Genomic DNA, 13,196 nt, shown 5'->3' with positions numbered 1-13,196 from the left:
TTACGGTTTGATTTCATGAATATGCAGGTATGATCCGATATCAGGCTGGATTCTGTACTGTTTGACTCAATTGCTTTTTTTTTTCTAACTCTCAGTTCTAGGGTTGGGTGGGTGGGTGGAGGGGGGGGGACATGTTTTTGTTTTTCCATTGCTTATCTCATTTCCCGGGTTAATGAATAATAGTATTTCTCTTTTTTTTTTCTTTCAGTCTTTCTTTACTTTATTGATTATGGTTGGTTAATAAAAATGTAATGGTCAAATAAATAGCATTATTAATAGTATTATTTAACGTATACATTTTGCACATACATTGCATATGTGTTATGCGTATATACACATTAATTTCTTGATTTGTTTATTAATTTATATGTTTATTTACTTATTTATTTATTCATTCATTTATTTATTTCTTTTGCCTGCTCCATCTTCTGTACTGTCTCAGTGGCATTGCTCCCACGCCGTTCATTTTGAGTTCCACACACGCACACGCACACACACACACACACACACACACACACAGAGCCACAACAGGGGTTCGTCTGTCGCATTGCCAATGTCAACAGTCCACAGGCAGACCATCGGTATTAGGTTGCCAGGAGGAGGCCACATACCAGAGGAGGCCCTGTACTGCTGCTGAGTCACTTTGGTGGTGTTCGGTAGTTCCTGTTCTGATTCAACGTACTTAGGACACCGCCTACTATAAACCCCATACTGACGACAATAATGGCTAAGTCGCGGAGCCAGACTGAGTGAGCGTCCTCCACCCCCACTACCTTCCCCCAACCCCCAACGCCTCCCAACATCCACCCCCCCCCCCCCGACCCCCACCCCCCCAGTAACTCAAGGAGGCGTCACTGCGTTCGGACAAATCCATATACGCTACACCTCATCTGCTAAGCAGGTGCCTGACCAGCAAGCAGCGTAACCCAACACAATTAGTCAGGCCTTGAGAAGAAAAAAAAAAAAAATTGACAGGACTCGCCCCAAGCATGGCAGACGTGGAGGATCGAAACCGATGTCACCATGAGAGCAGGGCATGAAAGGGCATAGAATTTGGGACTGTTCTTTTCGTTGATAATAAAAAGTGTGGTCTTTGTCTTCCAATTAAAGCCCAAAACCCTCCAGGCGGTCAGTCCGTGACACTAACTACTTCACCACGGCGGCTGGTAAAAAAAAAAGTTTAATATATATATATATATATACATATTTTTTAAACGCCTCGTTTCGTTTCGTTTCAGTTCCTATGTGTCGGTGACACAACTCGTCCTTCTCTTAAGCAGAATGCTTGCGTGGCTGTGTGTGTGTGTGTGTGTGTGTGTGTGTGTGTGTGTGTGTGTATGTGTGTGTGTGTGTGTGTGTGTGTGTGTGTGTGTGTGTGTGTGTGTGTGTGTGTGTGTGAAGCTTTTTGAAACTTGAAACTTTTTATTGTCATTGCCTTCAAAAAGGTCTTCTGACAAGGGGCAGTGGGCAGGATAACATTTCTTTTTCTACGCTAACTGATCATAATTTGTTTCCCATCATGATCGAATTAATTATAAACACCCAAGATAATCAAACATTCACATCACTGTTACAACATAATATACAAAGAAATGAAACAATCAAAGAAGAAATAATGTACAATAACAACATGCATGAAAAAAAGAAAAACAACTTCGAGATTCCATCATCCATTCATACGTTATTTCTTGTAGTCTCTACTTTCGTTTAAGAACAATTCAGTATCAATATCAACCATGGTTAACAATCTTCAAATTCATTGTTTTAATTATTGTTAAGAAAACTTTGTCTATTGTTGTTGTTGTTTTTTTTTGTGTCTCTGTGATGAACTTAGCAGCTGATCTAATCCTAATATCATCCTCAGACGATAAAACAGAAACAACATCGCGCATTCTAGCTACAGTTGAATCAAAAAGTTTACATTTTTCTCGCACAACCTCATAAGCTTTATACCGAAAGAGAAAATGTTAGAGAGAGAGAGAGAGAGAGAGAGAGAGAGAGAGAGAGAGAGAGAGTTGTTTTTTGTTGTTGTTTTTTTTTTTTTTTATTCCAACTCGTCTTTCCGATGATTCACATCGCAGCTGTTCCAGATGTGGAAGTTCCCAATATTACAAGAATTCGGCGCACATATCTATCTCTACCCTTCTGCTTCACACCACCCGCTACTTCAACATCATTCACCACCATTTATATCATAATTGTTATTTATTCATTTATTTATTTGTTTATTTAAGCTTATCTATATATTTTTTTTTTCTCAAGGCCTGACTAAGCGCGTTGGGTTACGCTGCTGGTCAGGCATCTGCTTGGCAGATGTGGTGTAGCGTATATGGATTTGTCCGAACGCAGTGACGCCTCCTTGAGCTACTGAAAACTGAAACTGAAAACTCACCACCATCACCACCACCCCACCACCCTCTCTCTCTCTCTCTCTGTCTGTCTGTTTCTGTCTGTCTCTTAAATTCTATGAGAGGAATGTTTCCGCAAAGTGCTTTTGTTGTTGTGCGTTTGTTCTTATATGAACCGACAACTGTCACCATGCAGCACTCCAGCCTTCATTGAAGCCTGGTGCCAGCAGCTGTCAGCTGTTTCCAGTGACTTTACTGCATCCCTTCATGTCAGATATACTGTCTTTTTTGGGGTGGGTGGGGGTGGGGGGGTCTTTCTTTATATAAATATAAATGTGTTCTTTGAAACTTGTGAGGGGTGGGGGATATGTTTTATCTATCAGTCATACTATCATTCCCTTGGGGATACTGTTTCTTCAGTTTTGTTCCATAATGTTGTGTATGGTCATGAAATGAGATCGATAAAGTGGATGTTGTTCACACACACACACACACACACACACACACACTCACTCACTCACGCACACACACAAGCGCGCCTTCTTTTCTCTTCATGATGCAGCTACAGAAAAAATACACACACACACACACACACACACACACACACACACACACACACACACACACACACACACACACACATACACACACACACACACAAAACAAAAAAACATACACACACATACACAGAATAACAACTCACTACACGCTAGCAACTCATTATATGCTGTTCGTTTACATATTTTATTTATGAAATGTGTGTGTCACGGTGTGTGTGTGTGTGTGTGTGTGTGTGTGTGTGTGTATGTGTGTGTGTAACAACTCAGTGTTGCTACATTTGTGTGGAATCCGTTGCTGTTATGTTGTTGAAGGAAACGTGCAGAAACGATCTCTACATATAATCATTTGCGAGAGTTGGCAAACCAACCCGAAGTTGTGTTGCTGCATCTGTGTTGAGTAATTCGCTACTTTGGCAGTTCTGCGTCTGTATAAGTAATTTCCTTTGAAGTGCTCCTACGTGTTTCTAATTGCTGCTTTCTGGGGTGTTATATGCTGCGTCTGTGTTGACAGTTGTTTCTTTGAAGGGATTTTTTCATCTTCATGACGGGCGCAATAGCTGAGTGGTTATTAAAGCGTTGGACTTTCAATCTGAGGGTCCCGGGTTCGAATCTCGCCGGTAACGGTGGGTAAAGGGTGGAGATTTTTCCGATCCCCCATATCAACATAATTGTGTGCAGACCTGCTTATGCCTGAACTTCCTTCATGTGTATACGCACGTTGAAGATCAAATACGTAATCTGTGTTAGCGTTCGGTGGGGTATGAAAACAAGAACATACCAAGCATGCACACCACCGAAAACGGAGTATGGCTGCCTACATGGCGGGGTAAATAAACAAACAGAAGAAAAAGTGTAATGCTTGTAAAATGTTACGGTACATGTCTGTCTGAGTGCGTATGTGTGCGTGCCTGAAATCTGATTGAATGACACAGGAAACGAATGATGAGCGCCCAATGGCAGCTGTCAGTCGGCTCTACCCAGGTAGGCAGCCTGGTGTGCAAATGACTCCGTGTTTGTAAAGCGCTTAGAGCTTGGTCTCCGACCGTGGATTTAGGCGCTATAAAAGTACCCATACCAATCAGCCAGTCTTAACAGTGGCCTATCTGTGTTTTTCCTGTATATTTGGTATGGTGAGACACTTTTGAAAATCTTCATAATTTCTTTCTCATTGTATACTGTTATTGTTATTCTTTCTTTTTATGTAATTCCTCTGCGTATTCTTTCCTATTATATATATGTAGCCGTGTACTGAACCGAGTGGTTCTACTAGGCGTACGGTACAAAAGAACTAACTAAATGATGATTTACTATATTAAAGGATAGACAAGAATTACGCGCACAGGCCAGGAACATACAGAGGCCAGTAACAAATGGGTTTTTCTATTGACTTATTTACAATAGTTATAAGAACAGAACTAAGAAGAAGAGACAATGAGAGAAGAATAGAAGAAGAATAGAAGAAGACAGTGCCTGGAATGACACAAACAAATGTTATTAGCACAACATGTTGGCACAAGTGAATAGTAAAGCACATGTATACATATTACATGGAAAGACTATCACTCGGGTTTGGGATAAGCAACAACATAATGCATATGTGTGAAGACCAAACGCTGACATCAAATGACATTTCTAATGCATTTAAATAGTGCAGTTAAAGTGATCGAAGCTATGCTGATTTCGTGAAAGTACACTGACAGTATAGATTAGGTAAAGCTTATACTGTGTCAAAGTGACTCAAATGAATCAGTTTATCATGTAGCACTATACTGGAGTAAGCCGTATAGGAGAGGGCATGATAACTAAATTACAATTAACAGACTGATACATATCAGGTGGTTTTAACCAATAAATGATATTGATCCAACACTATCTTGTAATCACCACAACAAAATACTACACACATCTTAGAGTACTGAGCACACTGTAGCAGTACAACTGATATCAGCATGTAAGATAATACCTGAATAATAAACAAGATAGAGTATCAGTGGCTTAGATATAATACTGGCAAACTGACAGACCAGATAGTAAGTGAAGAACCATCATGGCTTAACCATTAAGTGGTGAATGAACTTACACAAGTTATCCGTTGCATCAAAGCCAAATATGAACATAGCTAAGCTTGTACTCAACATTTAAATCTCCTCCACTGAAGCCGGGATAAGTTAACCTAACCTTCATCAGTGACAGCAGATGAGAAAGAACGCGTCATCCACTAGAACATTCTGGAACAAACTATCAGTGTCCAGAGACGTCATTGACTGTGACGTTTAGAAGAATTAAATGGAATACTGCTACGAGCATATGACGACATGGTGATTTTCTAGATCAATAATAGTGGAGCTGTGACTATAAGTCAAAGTAATAACTGAACAAATAATTAACTGAACAAAGCAATAACTGAACATACTCATATGAACACAAGCACTGTGTTGAACAATACAATTTACAAATCAACACATTCTACACACTAGTACTTACAGCCATACGTAGCGATATGTCAGCCGTTGTGGGAACACACACGAAACACACACACACTACTCGCGATGCAGCAAGAGAGAGAGAGAGCAGCTCTGGTCAGATGACTGACCAGGTTGAAAGAAATTGACCACTGATCACCCACTCGTATCTTTATGCAAGTTAAGCAGACTGCAAAGACAATCACGTGTGCTGCGAGCGGATAGGTGCAAATCAGGCCAAATCTGTACTTCTTACAAGGTGTTCAGTGATAGATTGCTAAATGATTCCTGAACCGATTTACATCGGATAAGTTGCAAAAGAAAGAGCTCAACACCTACTTTCTAATGGGTACAAAATGAAGTGTTGATCATTTAAGATGAATTTATAATCTTAATTTAAGTCACCTGAACAGGGTTAGTTTTAACGAGCTCGTCACTGAAAATTACAAACTGCGTTAAATCAGTTTAACGTAGGCAAACATAAATGGAATAGATTTCAAGATGGAATTGCGACGATTCTGCCAGTATATAATACTTGCAGTTTACTGACCAGACCAAAGAAATATTAATTATATACAGTGGAGCAGAAACAGATTCCAGCTCAGCCAATAGCGTACCATAACACTGGTCGAGGAGTAGGTTGTCTGGCGAGGACAAAATGACGTAAGCGGCTTTGCGTTCAAACCAGGAATGGCGTCACACATTCTGCTTGAGCCGTTGAAGTCCCGTGAGTTAGTTGCGAAAACTGACGTCATCTGCTTATACAGCGTGTGCATGAAACAGTTTTTGAAGCAAGCAGAGCGCTCAGTTACACACACACACACACACACACACACACACACACACATATATATATATATATATATATATATATATATATATATATATATATATATGCGTGTGTGTGTGTGTGTGTGTGTGTGTGTGGTGATGCCACAGTTCAGTTTTCTAAACCAGGAAGGAACCTTGTAGTCATTCTTGACTCAAACCTCAGCATGCACGTTCAGGTAGTAAATCTGAACGCATAGTCAGTTGTGAATTTCGTCGCATCAACTCGATCCGTCAGTACCTTTCTGTTGAAACTACCAAAACTCTTATTTCTGCTTTTGTGCTGTCATGAATCGACTACTACAATTCTCTTCTCATGGGCTGTCCACATAATAATCTTCAGCGAATTCAAAACCTTCAAAACAATGCTGCCCGTCTGACTCTAAGAGTCCCACGTACTAATCACATTTCTCCTCACCTCCGCACTCTACACTGGCTCCCCACTGAAGCGAGAATTAAATACAAAGTTGAGTGTCTCTGCTATTCTGCTTTCCACTCCACAGGACCTACATATCTTTCTGACTTTATCAGTGTTTACAATCCCGCAAGAAATCGCTCTTCCTCTGATTGTTACCTTTTGAAACTTCCTCGTGTCACTACAAGAACCATAGGTTCAGTATGGTGAACGTTCTTTCTTCTTTGTTGCTCCTCACATCTGGAACAACCTTCCTCATCATATCCGTGCATCTGATTCTATTTCTGCTTTTTGCTCATCACTAAAATCTTAGCTTTAAAAAAACCCAACTATCTATAAACACTCTCAGCTTCCTTGTTCTCCAACACTGCCCATGTCAGCTGACTTAGGATGTATGAAGAGTGGGAAAGGGAGAGAGAGAAAGAAAAGAGAGAGAGAGAGAGAGAGTGTGTGTGTGTGTGTGTGTGGAGGGGGCGGTGGTGGTGGTGGAGAGGTTTTGGGTAAGAGTGGTCATGAATGATTTATGTAACTTGTAATATTTTTCTTTCATGTAAAGCGCCCTGAGCTCTCAAAGAGAAAGGGCGCTATATAAATGTACATTATCATTATTATCATTAGTAGTAGTAGTAGTAGTAGTAGTAGTATATGGTTTGATCATTGTGTTGATAGTGTAATTGAATTAGTTTATTATGAAGAAAGAAAAGAAAGAAAAAAAAAACTTTTTGCGATTGTACTTTGCTTGAATTTTCTCAGCGAGAACGGTGAGCTCGCAGCATTTCAAAATTCTATCAGTTTCGTAACTCTTTCTCTGTCTGTCTGTTTCTCTCACCCTCTCCCCGCCCCCCGATCTCTCTCTCCTCCCCTCCCATCTCTTTAAAATGTTAACATTACTCTGTCTTTAATCCTCGTTTTCATATCTAGTGACCTTCTTTCTAATATTTCTTTGTACTGTATGATTTTAATACATGTTACGTTGTTCTTTTTTTTCTCTTTTTTTTTTCCTCTTGAATTATATCTTCTGAATTTTGTTTTGGCAAATTGTATCATGAAATCTGCTCGATTTCGTATTGAGCGAATCGGCAGGATAGGATCCCCGCCTCTTCACGTTTAGAAAAAAAAAAAAAAAAAAAAAAAAATTTCCTTTGAGGTGAAGCAGGAGAGAAGGATGCCAACACGCCATAAACTGGGTCAAGGACGCCCGCCGCCTCGCACTGTTGCACAGCGTTCCCGCAGTTCCACAGCTTCCTGCAGGTCTGTGTGGGCGTGTTCTGTGTTCTGTGTTATCAAGCCTGGTCCCCGTGACGCGTGATGGATCATAAAGTGCTTCTGTATGCGTGTGTGTGTGTGTGTGTGTGTGTGTGCTGTGTGGACCACCGGTTTCAGTGCATCTGAATTCAACGGCCCGGGTTATGCGACAGAATAGTAAAGTAAGTTTATTTGTCAATACAGTGTCCTTGTCAATCTGGGTTCGATTGAGCCGATGATCACGCCCCCCCCCCCCCCCCCCCCCTCCCTTTTTTTTTTTTCTCAAGGTTGACTGGGAAACTGAGCGTGTCTAATCATTCGGATGAGACGGACGAACCGCAGTCCCGTGTGCAGTACAGCTCAGTCGCGCTTGGCGTACTGAAAAACGAAGCAGTGGCATCATAAATGTTATCCCATGGCAACGTTCTGCACTAGAAGAAATACACGCTAGATATCTACGCAAATGTATATGCGTGCACTGGAAGCCTGACTGATTTGTGTTGGATCATATGCTGCCCGCGGCGGTCATGCAGCTGCCTCGCCTAGCAGGTGTGGTGTAGTGCATATGGATTTGTCCGAACGCAGTGAGCCTGATTGACGAACTGAAACTGAAATTGACTGAAAACTGTGTGGACTTCCTTGGCCTCCTCCCAGCAGACTGTTGTCAGTTGCTCGTCAGTGACCGGGTATTTCTTTGGGTAAGACTTTCCATTTTGATTCAGTGCTGGTTGATGGTTATATATATATATATATATATATATATATATATATATATATATATATATATATATATATAACCATCAACCAGCACTGAATCAAAAATATATATATAGAGAGAGAGACACTTTGACACTTTGACATTTTTATTGTCATTACCTGTAATGGTCTATTGACAAGGGGGTGACGGGGATTAATTCTTAAATCCTCTTAAATGCAAAGCAACATTCTGCTTAACAGCATTTCATCACCAAAGAAACAAACAAACAAAATCTCTAAATATAACTCTCTCACGATACATTAAGCAAGCGGGACACACACACACACACACACACACACACACACACACACACACACACAGAAACTAATCATTCAAACTCGACCACCCATTCTAGGAGTGAAATAGTTCAATATATCAATTATCTACCTTACCAAATTAACATAAGAAAATAAAATTTACATATGGATATCCTCCTCATTTACTCTGGTGTGTTCTGATCATTGTGATTATGCCTTATTTTTTGTGCTTCTGAGATAAATTTAGCTACTGACTGTATGATATATTCATCATCAGACGATAAAACAGAAAAAACATCATGTCTTTTAGCTAGATGAGATTCAAAAAATGTACATTTTTCTCTTACTTTATCGTATAATTTACAATGAAATAAAAAATGTTTTTCGTCATCTACACTAGATGCACACAAAGGACATGGCAATTCTGTGGATGCTGCAGGTTGAAACCACAATTTATTTGCATTGAAACCAAATGTCCGTAGCCGAAATCTTGCATAATTTAACCTGTGCCACTTATCTGTGATGACTGTTAGATATTTTTCAGTATGAAATATACTTTTGAATGAGAAAAACCAACTATATTTCTCTTTGCTTTCCATATCTGAATGCCAATTTTGCTTAAAAGAACAAATCAATCTATCTCTAAATTCTGATATAAACTGCTGTTCATTTCCCACTTCCTGATACATCCACACAATTCCAAAACCGTGTTCAGACAAAACCTTTTTTACACTATAAGTCCAGTTTTCCTTTCCTAATTCCATTTGTAACAACATCATCTCGTAAGCCTGTCTGGGTAAACGTGATTGTGGAAGTTTCAATAATTTCAACCAATACTTAATGCATTTTACAAATGTTCTTATATACAAAGGATATCTGCCCGTTTCCCCATATAACATTGTGTTGGATGAATGAATTGGCACATTTAAAAAACGTTTAATTGCATAAGTATGTACTTTTTCCATCTGTGAATTTACCTTTAGTCCCCAAACTTCGGCTGCATATGTAAGTATAGGTTCAATCTGTGTATCGAACATTTTCCAAAACAAACAGTAATCAATAGACTTAAGCTTTTTTAATGAATTCAATATTTCAATAACACCTTTCTTTGCTTTCCTGCAAGATTCTTCCCAAGCATAATTTAAGCTTAATTTTGTTGAGAATATCATTCCCAAATATTTATATGAATTTATAACTTTAACATCCTCATTTCCATAAAGCCATTTTTCGTGCACTGACAGATGTCCACCCATTCTAAATACAATAATGTTAGTTTTATCCATGTTCACTGCTAAACCCAAATAGTCTGCTTCTTCTTTCAATGCATTTAATTGGTTCTGTAAACCCCTAACAGTTCCAGACAAAAGAACAACGTCATCTGCAAATAACAGTAAAAATATCTCGATTGCTCCCGGAATTAATTGAATTCCATGTCTTCCTTTTCTCGACAATTCTGTTGCTAATTCGTTAATAAAAAAGGAGAACATTTGTGGGCTCAAAAGACAACCTTGCTTTACCCCATTTGGGCAATCAAAATATTCTGAATATATACCTTTCTCACGTACGCATGCAAGCACTGACTTATAAACACCTCTAAGAGCATTGTATAATTTGCCATTCACACCACTTTCACGCAGAACATGCCATAATACATTACGATTCACGGAATCGAAGGCCTTCCTGAAATCAATGAAAGCAACATAAAGTTTTGTGTTATTGAGTAAGTATTTTTGGACAAGTGTGTACAATGTAAATATGTGATCTGTTGTACTGTAGTTACTTCTAAATCCTGCTTGCTGTTCCATTATTTTTTCTTCTTTTTCAGACCATTTGGTTAGTCTCTTGTTCAATATGTAAGTGTACACTTTACTTAGAATACTGGTAAGCGCTACTCCCCGATAATTGTATAGAGAGAGAGAGAGAGAGAGAGAGAGAGAGAAACCTGCATACAACGTGTTAACCAAAGCGCCCCCTGTAAGCCCACGATTTCTCGCGGGATTTCTCTCAAACCGAAATCGTGTTTGCTCCCTTACCACGTTTTGTCTCAATTGTGAGGGGAGAAGGGGGAGGGGGGCGCCCCGCAATTTCTCACACATTCCTCATTATTTTGATCCAAAACATATCTCCTTTATCATCGGAGTGTGTGTGTTTTTCAGTTTTTGTTTGTTTTGGGGGTTTTTTGTTGGTTTTTTTGTTTGTTTGGTTGGTTGGTTGGTTGTTGTTGTTTTTTTGTTTTGTTTTTTTTTGTCTTTTCCCAATGCAAATCTTAGAGAAAAAATGAGAGAGAGAGAGAGATTAAAAAAAAGGGAGGGGTGGGGTTGGGACGGGGTGCGGGGGGGCGGGAGGGGTCGGGAGGGGGGTGTGTGTGCGACGACTGACAACGACGATCATGATAATGACAGTGGCGGTAGCGAAGACAACAACAAAAGACGGTGAAGGTGTGTTTCAGCAGTTGAATTTCATCACGGGTTAAAATGCCAATAAATTGAGAGAGTAACGTTAACTCTTTCCATATGAACGGCGAAAGAGACGACGTTAACAGCGTTTCACCCCAATTACCATCATCAAAATATTGCAAGCGGAAGGCTCTTATACTGAAGACGTGAATGTTGACAAAGAATACCACAATTCTGACGACGGAAGCTAAAGGTTGGGTCATTCAGACCCCCACTGGACATCCGAGGGGTCTGTGTAGAGGAGAAGAGAGGACTGGCCGTACTGAGTGAGTTAACGTTTTTTTATAGGGACGATGAAGAAGTTAACCCCAGTCCCTTCATTTGTGTTCGAATGACTGTGTGCATGTTTCAGGGGTGATGCATTATGAGCTACAGTTTTTTTTTCCTCCCAGGTACAGATGAAAATGTGCTGTCGCTCTCTCTCTCTCTCCCCCACCCCCATCACCTACCTCCCAGCCCCCCCACCCCACCCCCCACCCCTCAATCCCTCGCTTTCTCTCAATAAGTTACCTTTCTCTCTCTAGCTCTCTCCCCGTCTCTCTCTCTCTCTCTCTCTCTCTCTCTCTGTCACTCACTCTCTCTCTTTCACTCTCTCCCTCCCTCTCTCACACACTCTCTCTCTCTCATTCTCCCCCCTCTCTGTCTCACCTTTATATACCCCCACACCCCTCTCTCTACCCCGCTCACTCTGTCACCTCGTATCTCTCTCCCTCTTTTTCTCTCTCTCTCTTCATCCCTCTCTCTCTTCTTCAGCTCTCCCCTTCCCCCCTCCGTCCCCCCACCCCCATCATCACCTACCTCCCAGCCCCCCACCCCCCCACACCACCCCACCCACCCCCCTCAATCCCTCGCTTTCTCTCAATAAGTTACCTTTCTCTCTCTAGCTCTCTCCCCGTCTCTCCCCGTCTCTCTCTCTCTCTCTCTCTCTCTGTCACTCACTCTCTCTCTCTCTCTCTTTCACTCTCTCCCTCCCTCTCTCACACACTCTCTCTCTCTCTCATTCTCCCCCCTCTCTGTCTCACCATTATATACCCCCACCACCCTCTCTCTCCCCCGCTCACATTGTCACCTCCTATCTTTCTCCCTCTTTTTCTATCTCTCTCATCATCCCTCTCACTCTCTTCTTCATCTCTCCCCCTCCTTCTCTTTCACTGTCACCCCCCTCTCTCTCCCTCCATCCCTCTCCCCTAACCCACCCCCACCCACCCACCTCCCTCTATCTGTCTCCCCAGTCTCCTCTCTCCCACCCCCTCTCTCCCTCTCTTTCTCCACCCCCCCACCCCCCACATCCCCCCCCTCTCTCTCTCCCTGACACCGTTGCGTCAGTCGTTTACGGAGAAAGGCTGTTAATCACATTGAATGTGTACAGGGTGAGAAAGGGAGGGCGTACCCCTGTTTTCCACATGGTGATTACGAGCATGTTCCCTACGTCATTCAATCATTCGAGTCCTGGGTCTCTCTCTCTCTCTCTCTCTCTCTCTCTCTCTCTCTCTCTCTCTCTCTCTCTCTTCCCCCCTCTCTCTCCCTCCATCCCTTCCTCCGTCCCCCTCTCTATCTCCCTTCTCTCTCTCCACCTCTCTCTCTCTCTCCTTCGTTCTTTCCTCTCCCCTCCCCCTAACCCCCCCCCCACCCACCCACCTCCCTCTATCTGTCTCCCCAGTCTCCTCTCTCCCACCCCCTCTCTCCCTCTCTTTCTCCACCCCCCCCCCTCTCTCTCTCTCTCGCTCTCTCTCTCTCTCCCTGACATTAGTCAGGGAGAAAGGCTGTTAATCACATTGAATGTGTACAGAGTGAGAAAGGGAGGGAGGACGCCTGTTTTCCACATGGTGATTACGAGCATGTTCCCTACGTCATTCAATCATTCGAGT

The 13,196-nt window shown here is 41.6% G+C and overlaps 1 long non-coding RNA gene across 1 annotated transcript in view; it reads left to right on the top strand.

Moving 5' to 3' along the window:
* Positions 1 to 7,903: 7,903 nt before the first annotated feature.
* The window catches only part of LOC143286935 (uncharacterized), a 22,144-nt gene continuing 16,851 nt past the window's right edge, over positions 7,904 to 13,196 (top strand). Inside the window, exons 1-2 of the long non-coding RNA XR_013055894.1 lie at positions 7,904 to 8,040; positions 8,146 to 8,556. This is a non-coding gene — a long non-coding RNA (uncharacterized LOC143286935). The remainder of the gene's footprint in view (positions 8,041 to 8,145; positions 8,557 to 13,196) is intronic.

This window comes from Babylonia areolata, chromosome 10 (assembly GCF_041734735.1).
Source record: "Babylonia areolata isolate BAREFJ2019XMU chromosome 10, ASM4173473v1, whole genome shotgun sequence".
NCBI classification, from domain to species: Eukaryota; Metazoa; Mollusca; class Gastropoda; order Neogastropoda; family Buccinidae; genus Babylonia; species Babylonia areolata.
Note: the sequence above shows the minus strand (reverse complement) of the source record. Positions and strands in the feature narration are given on the sequence as shown.